Source organism: Trichomycterus rosablanca, chromosome 14, assembly GCF_030014385.1.
Source record: "Trichomycterus rosablanca isolate fTriRos1 chromosome 14, fTriRos1.hap1, whole genome shotgun sequence".
NCBI classification, from domain to species: Eukaryota; Metazoa; Chordata; class Actinopteri; order Siluriformes; family Trichomycteridae; genus Trichomycterus; species Trichomycterus rosablanca.
This window is the reverse complement of record NC_086001.1, coordinates 18,097,337-18,114,061: the sequence shown is the minus strand read 5'-3', so window position 1 is coordinate 18,114,061 and position 16,725 is coordinate 18,097,337. Positions and strand designations below refer to the sequence as shown.

General features: G+C 37.0%; 1 non-coding gene and 1 pseudogene across 1 annotated transcript; one reads left to right on the top strand and one right to left on the bottom strand.

Moving 5' to 3' along the window:
* Positions 1 to 10,660, bottom strand: part of LOC134327138 (zinc finger protein 135-like) — a 254,757-nt pseudogene extending 244,097 nt beyond the window's left edge.
* trnak-cuu (transfer RNA lysine (anticodon CUU)) lies at positions 2,114 to 2,186 on the top strand. Its single transcript has one exon. It is a non-coding gene; the product is annotated as a tRNA-Lys (tRNA).
* Positions 10,661 to 16,725: the final 6,065 nt, after the last annotated feature.

Genomic DNA, 16,725 nt, shown 5'->3' with positions numbered 1-16,725 from the left:
CTACGAGTAAAGGCCCACCGGAATCTGCGCGTTCTAGTGTTGCCAGGTTGGGCGGTTATCCGTCAAACAATTTAATAGCAGTTAAATAACACTTCTGTTTAAAAGAAAATATTCAGTTTTAAAAAGCTCCAGCATTGAAGAAGGTTATTAAAAGTAAAGTCAATTTTTAATGCTGATTTGGCTTAATAGTGTTGGTCAGTCTGTATCATATTGTTGAAAGAAAATTATTTTTCCATGTATTCACACTGGCATGTTCTGGGGTTCAACTGAGTGTCATCATTACACACAAGTTGGCAGCCAAATGATAAAGTATTGCAAAGGAATATCTTTGAAATTCTTCCTCATAATGTTAAGGTTGCTATATATTTTTTTATTTGTCAGGGAAAAAAGAGAGAAAAAAAAGCTTATCATTAGTATGCGCGTCTTCTTGATGTAATTCTACATGGCACTCACTGTCTGTATAGGTAAATAAATGAGTGACCACATAAAAAAAGGTATCAGTTTCTGTGAGACCCCTGTGTGAGCAATGGTCTCAGTCTGGCCACCCCTATGGAAATTGTCTGACTTCGCCATTACATTATGTTACATTATTTTTACTGGAAAGATAAAATAAAGAAAAGTGTGTGTAATTCTTACATACTTCCTACGTTTTTTACGATGTGTTAACTTACATTAATTCTAAATAAAACCTGAACATTATTTTTTTGCAATAGTGTTTTCTCTAAATAAATAAAATATTTTTCAGTGTTTTGCCAAAAATATCGTTATCACATAGCACATGCGCAAGTACAGCAGAGCGCTTGTGGGGTGTAGACCACGATTACTTGTGTTAGTTCTGTCGACCAAGCAGATCACCATTCAGGAGGGTATATCAGTGCCAAAATACGAGCCAGTTTGTTCAGTAAAACTTTATAAGCCAACAGCAGCGAGTAAACTTAAGTCACCTTAGATTACATGTTAACTTCCATCTATTCATCCAGCTTAAATACCATAAACACTACGTACAAAACATGTGGAGCTATTCTTACTACAGTAAAACACACTGAACTGACTTTTAAAGTGAAGTTCAAAATGTTGTACAGAGATCGTTCCCATCTAGTGGTGCTAGATAAATTACAGCTTGTTGCTTGGGTACAGATTTGTGACATTATTATTGAATTGTTGTTGTTGTGTTTATTGTTATTTTTTGAAACTGTAAAGTTTTTATTTATTTATTTTAGTTTCAATACAACGTGACACCGGCAAGATTAAGAAAGCAAAAATAAAGTGTCCCAAGTGTTTTTGTAATGTGTTGTAGACCTGCAATGGCGACTGTTTTTGGTATACAGGAAAGAAAAGGCAAAATGCAGGTGAAAATGTGTTATTTGGCAACCAGCACTGTGTAAATATTGGACAGAACACATGATGGGTTATTTTAACTTGTTGGGTTGTGCGGTTTAACCATTGTGCTGGATTAAATACATGTAAGAAAATACAGCATTAAAGCATCATCTCAATAAAATACGCTACAATTTAACACTATATTATAAAACGGATAGTTCCGGTCCTAAAATCTGATTGGCTGAGCCGCGTTCGAAGCCGTTGTAAAATCCCCGATAAACGCACACCTAGGACCACCTCACATCATTCCATATTAATACGCCACTGAATCAAAAAAGTTAATGTTATTTTCGCCCTCATGTTGCCTAGCAACACTGTTAATCGAACTATTTTGCGTCGCGGAAGAATGCTTTATTGTAAGTTTATACACGATAAATACATTTATGAATTAAACATTGTTGTATTTATTATATTTTTTGTTGACCGCCGTTTTATAAAAGCAATAAGCCACTCGAGACCGTGCATTACTGTTATGATTTTAGCACGGGGAAAGAAGTTTCAAAAACGTCATCCCCGTGCTAAAATCACAGTAATGCACGGCCTCTCGTGGCTTATTGCTTTAATACAATACAATACAGCGACAGTAAGTCTGTGTCTGTTTCTGTTGTTTATTTTGAATTGTGTTTGTTTGTAAACTGAATTAGTTCTTAATCTGGTCGTGATGTTAGTGAATTAAACCTACATCTCTCTGATGGTCTGACCGATGAGCTGTCTGTTCTGACATGCTGCTTAAGCCCAGCTAGCTCAGTCGGTAGAGCATGAGACTCTTAATCTCAGGGTCGTGGGTTTGAGCCCCACGTTGGGCGAGTATCTTCATTTAACATCTACTGAAACCAAAAGGACGTTTTTCCACTTTGGACAACTGGTCTCCGGTGACTTATCAGGTGGGTGTTTGTGCTTGTAGGACTGTTGTTTACTGGATGTTTTTCAGTTACTTATTTCCACTATTCTGTGGAGCTACACATTGTTGTTGTGTCTCATATCCGTTTCATCAACATGCAGGTTGTGAGCGGTGGTCTGTAAGAGGCTCTTTAGCCTTGCTAAGATACCGGACCGGCATCCTCGTTTTTGTGGTCTCTTCCTACGCTGTCATCTTCGCCTTCCGTTGGGTGTGGTCTCAAGTTCGTCTCAGCTGTAGGAGAGGAGACTTAATGAGTGAATTCAGTTTAAATATTAATTTTTTAAAAACTTACCCATGATGATTTACCAGGTCGTTTGTTACAGTTTCCTTTCCAGTCGTACCTCCACAAAAACCAAAACACTCAATCTGTAAAAGAAAGACGCGTGCATGAATGTGATGAGGTTCTAAGATCTCTGAATATAATCCTGATCATCCCTAATGAACCCAAATGTAATTCATACAGCACATTCACTGCACTATACTGCACACCGAACATACTGACACTCACTGTTACCCTTATACTGCACCTCTATCTGTTACTGCACCACAGTCAGTATACATACTGTAACCAAACGTATTCACATACTTTACACCACACACACACACACACACATTTTCTAATGTTGTGCTCACGAATAAAAGTCAAGAAGTTTTAAGTAAAAAAAAAAAGATCATTTAGGGTTTTTTTTTCTGCTCTTAAACATAGTAGAGGGCCACTTAAGAACACACCAGGGTTAAGTAAATTGTCAAAGTGCATCTTTTACAGGGACTATAACAAAGTACATACATAACACATAAAAAACCGTTTAAAGTAGAAAGCACTTACTAGTCTAGAGGTTCATGTCAAAGTGTCTGAACTGAGATTCGTTGGCAAGTGGAGAAGTGAAATTCTCAATTTGTTTTGGATTATTTTTTCCAAGTGCATTTGTGATGGACCTGAGTAGGTCGAGCTTTTCATTATGTTGTTGTAGCAGCAGCTCTAATACAGTCAAAATTTCTCTCTCCATTACTGTTAGTAAAAATAATTTACAATATTCAGTTTCTAAACACACACACACACACACACTGTACTAAGTCAGAGCATCGTACCGTAAAACAGGGTGTAAATGCGCACTAAAACTTTTAGTGTAGACAATGTGATCAGTACCGTAAAACAGGGTGTAAATGCACACTAAAACTTTATTGCAGTTTTTCTCAATCGCTAAAACACTAAACCCCATTCTTGGAACACAACTGTCAACTGCCAAAACTTGTCTATTGAATAACTCACTCATTTCACAAAACCTTAAACCATTTTCTCCTAGTTTGACACTGTTTCACACCTGATTCAACCTTTTTGCAAAACTCTAAACACATTCTCACTGACTAACACACATTTCTCATGGTAGTGCACTTTGATGCAAAATGGCACACACATGCCACAAAGATTAAACACAACAAACACACTATTGTCATCATTAACACACCACAGGTAAAAACTGTGCACACATGTCATATCAATAAAAAGGGTTAAAATGATTAGGTAAACAGAATAAAAGTCATTTCAGATGCATGTGGCATTTCTGAGCTGTATTGTGACTTTAGCAATGGAGGCAACAATAGAAGAAGAAGATGGTGAAGAAGATAAAGATGAGGATGACCATGAACAAGAGCAGTCATATCAAATACTGTATTCTGTGTAAAGCAGCACATGTAACAGTGACATGAGGTCTGTCATGATGTGTCACATTTACAGTTTTTCTCAACTGCTAAAACACAATTTCTGAAACCTTGCTCCATTTTCTTAAAACATTAAACACAAAACCTCATCTTCAAGCAGCATTTACAAAACTTCTAACTCCTCTTGCAAAATCAGACTTTCGCCTCAAAACAGATTTACCTGTGCTCAAAACCAAACACTGCTCTCAAATCATAAACAAAGCCATCAAAATGATATACACTACCAAGCAGTCAGTAAACAATACACCATAAAATAGAAAACACACTGTTCAAAACATATAGTTCTTAGGGAGAAGTAAATGTTCTCAAATCTCAAAACAAATTTCATATTTTTCCGTCTTTGATCTTTTGATGAACAAAAACATGTTCTATCATAGTAGCTCAACTGCAATTCTTGTTCTTTGTTGATATGAACCTGCAACCAGTCAAAATCTATTGAGCAGTCAGTACTGTAAACAAATGGAAAGCACAATGTTCAGGGTCATACAATTTGTTTATTGTACAGTATACAGCCTACAATGCACTGTACTACAGTATACAATACATATATACAAAGAGACAAAAATCAAAAGAACTAAACAGGTGATCAATGTGCTTCTTCTTGTCTTTGGGCTGGGTCAGGCGACATCACAGGCAATATTTTCCCTCCTGAGGCAACGGGGGAAGAAGCCTCCTGTGTGCCGTATCCAGCCCTGACATGATTCCTCACCTATATCACCACAGGCTAAAGCCATGGCTTGCAGCTGATTTACTCTGGTGTAGGGTTGTCGATCATATACTTTCCATCTCCAAGAGGAGAAAAACTCCTCAATAGGATTCAGGAAAGGCGAGTATGGAGGGAGGTACAAGTTCATAAACTGCCCATTGATGTTAAACCATTCCCTTACCTGAGCAGCTCGGTGGAAACTGACATTGTCCCACACTATCACATAGGTGGGAATAGGATTCTCATTTAGCTCTTGACCCTGCAGCTCTTGACCCTGCTGCTCAAATAAAATATCTCTTACAGTGGCAAGAAATCTTAGAAGGTGCTGGGTGTTATATGGCCCGAGTATAACATGGTGATGTAGAACACCATGGTTGCTGATAGCAGCACAGATTGTGACATTGCCACCTCGTTGACCAGGGACTTCAACAATGGCCCGCTGTCCAATCACGTTTCGGCCTCTCCTTCTCCTCTTTGTTAGATTGAAGCCTGCTTCATCGACAAAGATGAACTCATGGTGTCTGTCCAAGGATTCCAAGTCAAATATTGTCTGTGTAGAAATACAATATATTGTATGCAAAAGTCGTACAGAGACAGTGCTATACTGTAGCATACAATTAGGCCTACTGTATGCACTTCTGATTCAAATACATTGTATGTACGGAAGAGTAGTCATTCACATAGTATGTGGCAGTACTGTAGACAATCTGGATTACAGTAAATGTGTCTGAATGTACACTTACTTGCACATACTGAGCTCGCAGTTCTTTCACCCTTGGTGAGTTGCGCTCAAAAGGTACTCTGTATACTTGTTTCATTCGCATCCTGTTACGATGGAGGACACGGTCAATTGTGGAAATGCTCACACTGTCGATTCCCTGGAAGTGTGTGTTGTCTTGTATCACTCGTTCCTGGATTTCTCTAAGTCGTATTGTATTATCTTGAAGGACCATGCCCACTATAACGGCCTCTTGCTCCTGAGTGAATATGGCTGTCCTTCCACCTGCATGTGGCAGCCTTGCAATTCTACAAAAAGTAGATGTGCAGTTACAAAATAATATTCATTCAGTACAATACATACAGTGATGAACTTTACAAATGTCTACTGAAACAGCTGCATATACTATAGTACAGTAAATTTGCAATTACAAAAATACAGTTTTATACTGTACCTGTTCTCTTCTCTGAATGTCCTTACTATGGTGGACACAGAAAATCGGCTCAAATTGGGCTCAAATCCCTCATTGTCAGTCCATGGACAAGAACATGGTCTATGATTGTTGCTCGAATTTCATCGGATATTTCCAATCTTTGTCTTCCTCTTCCTCTTCGCCCTCCTCTTCCTCTTTCTTGTCCCCCACCTCGCATACGCACTCGTCCTCGTCCTCTCACATAGTTTCTTCTATCCATTCTCAGACTTTCTCATTCCCACCTTCAACAACCTGTTTGCTCTCTGAACTGGCTTATATTGGTTGTGTCACATCATTTGAAACAAGTGAAATCAATTTTGAGTGGTTGTGTTTAATCAATGACATGTGAGCTTAATTTGTATTTAATTGTTGTCACTTGTGTTTAGCAGTATGGATGACGTGCATTAGAGTGCAGAATGTGTTTTGAGAATGTGTTTAGAGTTTTGCTGAAAAATGCAAGTGAGATCTGCAAATAGTGTTTTACCATGTGAAATGGTTTAATGTATTGACAACAGACTGAACAATTAGCTAAATGAGTTTAGGCAACTGGGAACTCTGTTCAGCCAATAGGATTTAGTGTTTTAGCAATTGAGAAAAACTGTAAAAAGTTGTCTGACAAGCAAATATTTAGTGTGTAAGCAGTTGAAAAAAAACTGTAACACTATTTACTGATATGACACATGTGTGAACAGTTTTTCCCTGTAGTGTGTTAACGATGACAATAGTGTGTTTGTTGTGTTTAATCTTTGTGGCATGTGTGTGCCATTTTACATCAAAGTGCACTACAATGAGAAATGTGTGTTTTTCAGTGAGAATGTGTTTAGAGTAGGGATGCACGATATTTCGTTTCAGCATCGACATCGCGATGTGTGCATGCGCGATAGTCACATCGCAGGACATGCGATGTTGGAATATATATATATATATATATTTATATTAGGGCTGTCAAACGATTAAAAATTTTAATCGCGATTAATCTCAGAATTTCATATAGTTAATCGCGATTAATCGCATTTAAAAAAATCTGTGTCAATGTTATAGAAAACAAGGATTTTTAAGTGAAATGTTACAGTTAAAATGGTGAACACATTTTATGCTAAATGTACTGATGTTAAAAACTGCTGGGACAAGAGAAAACTGTTTTATTCACTCACATACTAGGCAGTAATACTATCCAGTGGTTTAATGGACGTTTCTACACGAACTGAGTGTGTTTAGACTAGGGTGGCCAGATTCATAGTAACAAAAAGGAGGACATAACACCCCAAAAAGCCGGACATCATATTAGGAACAGGGGGACATGCTACTGCAACACACAGAATGAATCCAGAACCCATATAACAGAGTTTTTGACCAATTTAAGCAAGAATTATATAACAAATGACTGTTTTACTCACTAAATGTTGTGTCTTTTCATATTTAGGTCCGTTCATCGCTGCCTCAAAAGTTTACTTTTTGGCATTTTCACCGCGTTCCTGATCATGAGAGCTGAGTGATTGACTCAAGTAGCGGTGTTTACAAAACAGAGAGGGCGGGCGAAATTCAACCACCCAATCACAGACTAGCATTTAGAGGGCGGACCTTCTCCGATTGGCCAGTGGTAGCTCTATAAGGAGTCAAATGAGGCTGTTAAACCAATGATATACAAAGCATTTGTTTCGACATGTACCTGAGCCAATGGTAAATAATATTGATAAAAAATGAAACCAGTTCACTACAAAAGGAGGATTTTGAAGTGTCCGTCCTAGCGTTACGTGAATGGAGGACTGGCAGCTTCTTTATTATGCAAGTGCATTACTACGACACTACGACGCTCGGTAACATTATGTTAACAAACCGCAAATGAAAAACGGTGGCAAGTCCGACATTCAAACGTTTGTTCTACCAGTCAAGTCTCAACATGAACTAGAATTTGCGTTAACGGCACTAATTTTTATAATCGCGTTAAATTGAGATTGCGTTAATGCGTTATTATCGCGTTAACTTCGACAGCCCTAATTTATATATAGGTCTAACGTTAAGCAAGTTACACAAAATCCCTTGCTGTGCACTTACTGTGCATTGTGATTATATGCATTTTGATATTTCATTGTCTTTTAGTTATTTTTATATTTTACTTAACGAAAATTTTGTCGTGTTTTTACTTTCGCTATTGCGGCACTAGCATTAGCCACTTGCTACCTCAGAGGGTCGGCTCACCTAAGCCGCTGTCCCGTGGGGATGCTGCGGGGCTTTTACTGTGCGGTGGTGGAGGTGTGGGAATAAAAGGACACGACAGGGTAGAGTCACTTTAACTGTTTAGTCAGGACTTCGGTGAGCGTTACAGCACTTTACACCGCCTAGTTCCAGAACTACTTGAAGAGGTTTTGATTGTGAAATAAAATATTAAATGACCCATTTTGTCAATCCTGTTAATTCCCTCATGTGATATTGAAGCTTTCTTAGTTTAATGCTCAGTTTCAACCGAGTACAAAGATGTAGCTTGTCATAATCTTTTGTATCCCTTGTAGGCACCACCCTTTTTCACAAAATTCCTGCATTTTTTTTTATATCGCAATATTATCGCAGGAAAAAAAAAATTGCAATGTCAGTTTTTTCCAATATCGTGCAGCCCTAGTTTAGAGTTTTGCAAAAAGGTTGAATCAGGTGTGAAACGGTTTTAAACCTGGAGAAAATGGTTTAAGATTTTGTGAAAAGTGTAAATAATTCAATAGACAAGTTTTGGCAGTTGACAGACGTGTTCAAAGAACGGGGTTTAGTGTTTTAGCGATTGAGAAAAACTGTAAACTATTAGTAATTGTATATATTTTTATAATCGTTTTAGATCTCACAAAAGAACATTTATAGTAACACTTTAAATACTAAAAGCTCTGAATTTCACTTCTACTCTTTTCTGTTCTTTCCTCTCCTGTTTTCTTCTTCTATTGTCACTCCAGCTCAAGCCTACACACAAATACATTGACCAGGAGTTTAGTCCCATTTAACAACCATGGACACATTTGCTGACATCTGATTCAAAACCAAACTCATCACACAGAGGACTCGGATGGAATTTACAGTTTAACAAATACATTTATTCATCAATAAAGAAACACTTGTCTCCTGACCCCTCAATTGGTCTTGGTCAGTTGATCACCTCCATGATAAGAAAACACCTGAACTAACACAATAGTATTTATTTATTTTTAAATGTAATTTCAAAACATGTCAGTTCAGTCTGTATTAGGATTTATATGAACTGGGTTTTATGCACTAGAAGATGGTGAGATAATTAAATGTAAATATGAGTATTTCTTTTAACAAAGGAGTTTAGCTACCACTAATTTGGTCTATAGATAAACACAAAGAACAAAGACTCATGATGATAGAACAATGCAACACTGTTCAGTCTACAGCCCTCCATTCACACCTTCTCATGTACATTCTGGTTGAGGACGGTTCATTATTTGCTAAGTGGAAATCATCTAAAGACTAGAATTTTGGAGTGTAGAGCTAGAAGTGTTAAAGTAAGAGGCTATTCATTTATGAAAACTTAGCATTCATAATATGAAGAATTTATGCAAACACCATAAAGACCAGGGTAAAATTCTTCCACTTGAATGTAAAAGTTGTTCTGTGTTTATTAAAGTAGATTAAACTTGAATGAAGAACAAAAACAGATTCAGATCTGAGGTTGGTACATTACACCACATTACATTTGATTATTAATGATCATATTCACACCATCATGTACATTTGATAATTGAAGTAGAACAGTTCTAGTGTATATTAGTAGAAAAAGAAATCTGTAAGAGAAAAAATGACATGACTTTTTCTGTACATGCAGTAGTGGAGTATCATTTTATTTTCTCCTCTGAATGCGCTGGTGTTTTTCAAGACGACTGCAGTCACAATAACGTAACTTCTGTGTGACCGTACTGGTGTCTATTAAAAATGCTGCTTCCAGTAAAACTTCATCCGCACTATAAGCAGCAATACGGGTCATCCTCTTATGTTCTTTTCAGATAGTGAACTGTAATACGACCTCTCTCCTGTGTGAATACGCTGATGCTGTTTGAGATTCTTTTCACGAGCAAAAATCTTTCCACACACTGAGCAGTAATACGGTTTCTCTCCTGTGTGAATACGCTGGTGTTTTTGAAGGGTACCATGTTCAGCAAAACTGTTTCCACACTCTGAGCAGTGATAGGGTTTCTCTCCTGTGTGAACACGCTGGTGTACTTTAAGGGCACTACTTTGAGTAAAACTCTTTCCACACTCTGAGCAGTGATATGGTTTCTCTCCTGTGTGAATACGCTGGTGGCTTTGAAGGGTACTATGTACAGCAAAACTCTTTCCACACTCTGAGCAGTAATATGGTTTCTCTCCTGTGTGAATACGCTGGTGTTTTTGAAGGTTACCCTGTTGAGCAAAACTCTTTCCACACTCTGAGCAGTGATAAGGTTTCTCTCCTGTGTGAATACGCTGGTGTTTTTGAAGGTTACCCTGTTGAGTAAAACTCTTTTCACACTCTGAACACTGATATGGCTTCTCTCCTGTGTGAATGCGCTGGTGTTTTTGGAGCATATTCTGACGAGAAAAACTCTTCCCACACTCTGAGCAGTGATATGGCTTCTCTCCTGTATGAATACGCTGGTGTTGTTGGAGTTTACATCGTTGAGTAAAACTTTTTCCACACTCTGAGCAGTGATATGGTTTCTCTCCTGTGTGAATGCGCTGGTGTCGTTGGAGATGACTCTGCGTAGTAAAACTCTTCCCACACTCTGAGCAGTGATGAAAGTTCTTCATGTTTATGCTTTGATAAGACTGTAGAAACTGTTTCCTTGGAAAGCAACAGAAACAAAGAAACAAGTCAATTAATTAGAATTACTTTTACTACATTAATACCATAATAATATTAAACTCTTCACCTAGTAATAAAAACATTAAATTCACTTCACGTCTAAGTGAGAATCTGAATTCAAAGAACATCAGGATAAAATACTTATAAATACTGCAGATATTAATAATTAAATAACTATAAATAACTTGATATAAATAAAGATATAAGAGATCTGACTTTCTCAACATCAGTCCTGCACCAAGCAAATCTAATCAAGTTCATGACAGGACTAATAATTAGCTCACAAGCGTAAATCTTTGGTGTGCTGGGAGTAAAAATAAAACACCACAATTATGAGCATAAAGCTATTTTAAACAGTCTGAATACATTAACCTAATGATATTAAATAACATAAAAAAATTTTTTTAAAAAAATGCAACATAAATGTAAAAGAAACAAACAAGAAAACCCTTTACCTTCCTGTTAGAATCCTGGCAGCCACTTTAACAAAGCTGGTGTCTCCAGCAGGTCGTTTCTAATGAAGAACGTGCAGAAGATCCTTCTTACCAAGTGACTCAGCTACAGGTCTAGAGTTTAGTCCTTAAATAGAGCTGAGGACAACGACCCAAGACCAGTTAAAAACTCTGCATTGGTCAATCATCAGCCAACTATTCACACCTTCTTGTGTGAAGTACTAGCTCATTATCTATGGAACGTGTGCAAATGAAGTAGATGGAGCCACAAAGCATGATGGGTGAAGTCAAACTACACCTATTTATCTCAGCAGAGAAGTTATTTACATGTAATCCTAAACACAAACAAGGAATTGAAAGGCTATTCTGTAAAGTGAAATGACATGAACTTAGATAAAGCTTTTATGATAAGAATCTAAGTCATGTAAAATGCTGCATGTATATTTGTGTGAATTAGTTTCTACTGTATATGAGGAACAATAAGAAAACTATAAGAGGAAACACCCACCTATAGATTTATCTGTATTTATGGTGTAGAAATATGTGAACTGTTGGATTTACTGAAGCACTTTCTACATTCTGAGCAGTGATACGAGCTCACTGAGGAAACATAAAGATTAATAAAGGGAAGGAAACAAAACCTGAAAATAAGAGCTTTACCTTCCGTTCAAATCCTGTTCAAACTGCTGAGAATGAGAGCAGTTCATAACTACAGGAACACAGACTGTACTTGTACTCGGTCGGTTTACCTCCAGCAGCAACTGGAACCAGCGCCAAACAATTTAACTCTACCCAGGGATGCCAAGTCTAGCACAAATATCCAGCTCAAAGCCTGTCTAAACCCGCCCTTCACATGCTAAAAATAGCAGACCTTGTTCATAGGTATGTGAGCGCAAATCCTCATTAAAAACATTTTGTACGGTTTGTATGAAAGCTTTTAGACAGCCATGACACATTTTGAAAGTAGCCTAATTTGGCGGGAAAATCACAAGAGTTGCCAGGTTCAGTCTAATGCCTGGTCTAAAATCAACCCTGAAGCTGAAACTAGCCCAGGATCCAGGGTGTCACAGATATTGGTGAAATGGCAAATGAACGATCAGTACTACTAGTGAATCTTTTATTATTAATAATAATATAGTTTCATTTTACATTCTGATTGATACTTTTTTGTGATGTATTTTGTTTACATTGGCATTACAGCTAGTAATATTTTATCATTAAACTATTAGTCATTTTATAATCGTCATTTTACACCCGCCCGCGAGACATCCCCAACCGGCCCGCATGAGGTTCGTGGCAATTAAAAATTAGATGTAAATAAATGTACATCAAACATGCATTACAACAGGATTGATTTTGACTATATCTTCAAATTACCGTAAGTTTTGATTTACGTGTGTGCGAGTGTTTCCAGCCTCACCGTAATGTGAACAGAAGGAGTTTTTAACAAGACATGAACTTCTGAAGTATTTATTAACTGAAGTCAGGTGTAACGCTGGTTAAGGATCAGAATTTAGGCTCTAAATCGCTGTTACGATACTAAACAGAAATATAAGAACATTTTTACTCTGCCTACTTCTAATTTTTTGATTGTAACATCTAAACATTAACAGCTTATAAGAACTGTACAATCTATTGCTTTTCATAAAGAGTGAGCAGTCGTAGCCTAGTGGTTAAGGTACTGGACTAGTAATTAGAAGGTTGCTGGTTCAAGCCCCACCACAGTCAGGTTGCTGCTGTTGGACCCTTGAGCAAGACCCATAACCCTCAATTGCTCAGACTGTATACTGTAATTGTATTGTAAATCGCTTTGGATAAAGATATCTGCTAAATAATGTAAATAAAGAGACAAAATTAATATTGAGCAGAATTAAGTTCACCTTATTGGTCCGGCCCTCCACAACAGTCCCAGTTTCTTATGTGGCCCCTTGGAAAATTTAATTGCCCACCCCTGATTTAAACCCTGTTTATTTGGTACCCTTACATTTTATAATAAAGGCCTTTTATATTGTCACATTTCTAGAATGTATTTGTAACCTACATGTTGTGTACTAACATTATGAAGTTGAATTGTTCTGTGGAAACAAGAGAATTCCTTTTAATAACAATAACAATTCATGTAATCAAGATTATTCCATTTAATAACAATCTAAATTAAAACGGAAATGAGATTAGATTATGTTTTATTTGACTTAAATTTAAAGCAAAATCATAATGTCCAGTTATTACCAAACCTTTTATTTTAAACCCTGAAATTCTATCCTAAATAGTTCTGCCAGACGCTTTTACCATAATGTTTAGTATACGCACATCTTCACAAACAATATGGGAGCTGATTTGACTGAGCATTTTGAAGTGGAGGCTTGGCCACAGTAGTAATTCAAACAGTTCACAGACACACAAGTGCACAGTAAATATTTCTACACCATAAATACAGATAAATCTATAGGTGGGTGTTTCCTCTTATAGTTTTCTTATTGTTCCTCATATACAGTAGAAACTAATTCACACAAATATACATGCAGCATTTTACATGACTTAGATTCTTATCATAAAAGCTTTATCTAAGTTCATGTCATTTCACTTTACAGAATAGCCTTTCAATTCCTTGTTTGTGTTTAGGATTACATGTAAATAACTTCTCTGCTGAGATAAATAGGTGTAGTTTGACTTCACCCATCATGCTTTGTGGCTCCATCTACTTCATTTGCACACGTTCCATAGATAATGAGCTAGTACTTCACACAAGAAGGTGTGAATAGTTGGCTGATGATTGACCAATGCAGAGTTTTTAACTCGTCTTGGGTCTTTGTCCTCAGCTCTATTTAAGGACTAAACTCTAGACTTGTAGCTGAGTCACTTGGTAAGAAGGTTCTTCTGCACGTTCTTCATTAGAAACGACCTGCTGGAGACACCAGCTTTGTTAAAGTGGCTGCCAGGATTCTAACAGGAAGGTAAAGGGTTTTCATGTTTGTTTCTTTTATATTTATGTTGCATTTGTTGTTCTTTTTATTTTATTATGTTATTTAATATTATCAGGTTAATATATTCAGACTGTTTAAAATAGCTTTATGCTCATAATTGTGGTGTTTTATGAAGCCTTTTTTACTCCCAGCACACCAAAGATTTACACTTGTGAGCTAATTATTAGTCCTGTCATGAACTGGATTAGATTTGCTTGGTGCAGGACTGAAGTTGAGAAAGTCAGATTTCTTATATCTTTATTTATATCAAGTTATTTATAATTATTTAATTATTAATATCTGAAGTATTTATAAGTATTTTATTCTGATGTTCTTTGAATTCAGATTCTCACTTAGATGTGAAGTGAATTTAATGTTTTTATTACTAGGTGAAGAGTTTAATATTATTATGGTATTAATGTAGTAAAAGTAATTCTAATTAATTGACTTCTTACTTTGTTTCTGTTGCTTTTCAAGGAAACAGTTTCTACAGTCTTATCAAAGCATAAACATGAAGAACTTTCATCACTGCTCAAAGTGTGGGAAGAGTTTTACTATGCAGAGTAATCTCCAACGACACCAGCGCATTCATACAAGAGAGAAGCCATATCACTGCTCAGAGTGTGGGAAGAGTTTTTCTCATCAGACTACACTCCAAAAACACCAGCGCATTCACACAAGAGAGAAGCCATATCACTGCTCAGAGTGTGGAAAGATTTTTTCTTATCAGACTACAGTTCAACAACACCTGCGTATTCACACAGGAGAGAAGCCATATCACTGCTCAGAGTGTGGGAAGAGTTTTACTACGCAGAGTAATCTCCAAAATCACCAGCGTATTCACACAGGAGAGAAACCATATTACTGCTCAGAGTGTGGAAAGAGTTTTGCTCAACAGGGTACCCTTCAAAAACACCAGCATATTCACACAGGAGAGAAACCGTATCACTGCTTGGAGTGTGGGAAGAGTTTTGCTAACAATAATGCTCTTAAAGTACACCAGCGTGTTCACACAGGAGAGAAACCGTATCACTGCTCAGTGTGGAAACAGTTTTGCTGAACATAGTACCCTTCAAAACCACCAGCGTATTCACACAGGAAAGAAACCATATCACTGCTCAGAGTGTGGAAACAGTTTTACTCAAAGCAGTGCCCTTAAAGTACACCAGCGTATTCACACAGGAGAGAAGCCGTATCACTGCTCAGAGTGTGGAAAAAGTTTTACTCAGCGGAGTAAACTCCAACAACACCAGCGTATTCACACAGGAGAGAAACGGTATCACTGCTCTGAGTGTGGAAAGATTTTTGCTTATGAAAAGAATCTCAAACAGCATCAGCGTATTCACATAGAAAAACTACATCACTGTTAAGAGTGTGGGAAGTATTTTATTGCACATTATGTTCTCCAACAACACCAGCGCATTCACACAGGAGAGAGGTCATATCACAGTTCACTGTCTGAAAAGAACTTTAGTGAAAGGAATATCCTTTAAGTACACCACACCAGCGCATGCACATAAAAGGATGACCCAAACTGCTGCTTATAGTGCAGATGAAGTTTTACTGGAAGCAGCATTTTTAATAGACACCAGTACGGTCACACAGAATTTACTGTGACTGAAGTCGTCTTGAAAAACACCAGCACATTCAGAGGAGAAAATAAAATGATACTCCACTACTGCATGTACAGAAAAAGCTATGTGTACTTTCTTTTTATACTAATATCCACTAGAACTGTTCTACTTTAATTATCAAATGTACATGATGGTATGAATATGATCATTAATCTTTAAATGTAATGTGGTGTAATGTACCAACCTCAGATCTGAATCTGTTTTTATTCATTATTCAGGTTTAATCTACTTTAATAAACACAGAACAACTTTTACTTTCAAGTGGAATAATTTTACCCTGGTCTTTATGGTGTTTGCTTAAATTCATCATATTATGAATGTTAAGTTTTCATAAATGAATAGCCTCTTACTTTAACACTTCTAGGTCTACACTCCAAAATTCTAGTCTTTAGATGATTTCCACTTAGCAAATAATGAACCGTCCTCCACCAGAATGTACATGAGAAGGTGTGAATGGAGGGCTGTGGACTGAACAGTGTTGCATTGTTCTATCATCATGAGTCTTTGTTCTTTGTGTTTATTTATAGACCAAATTAGTTCCCGTAACGTTAGATTTTGGTTCCCCTATGGTTATTTTTAGGGAACCATCCCATAACGTTATGGGAACGTTCTATTTTCGTTAAAAAAATCAGCGCTGTTCTCGGATCGTTCCGGGAACTATGAAACCTAACGTTCTCTCATGGTTTTATGAAAACTAACAGAGAACGTTATCTAAAAGTTGCCTTAAGGTTTTCTTTCTTATGTGTTTAAAGTAACATTCCAGTAACGTTCCCGGAAGGTTTTCTTATGATCTTTAAACTTTTTTGGTAGGAACTTACCAAAAAAACAGCCTTTTGCTTGAGACGGTCCATGTAGATCAACCTTTACTTACAAGTACCAACTATAAAACTATGAAACCTAACGTTCTCTCATGGTTTTATGAGAACTAACAGAGAAC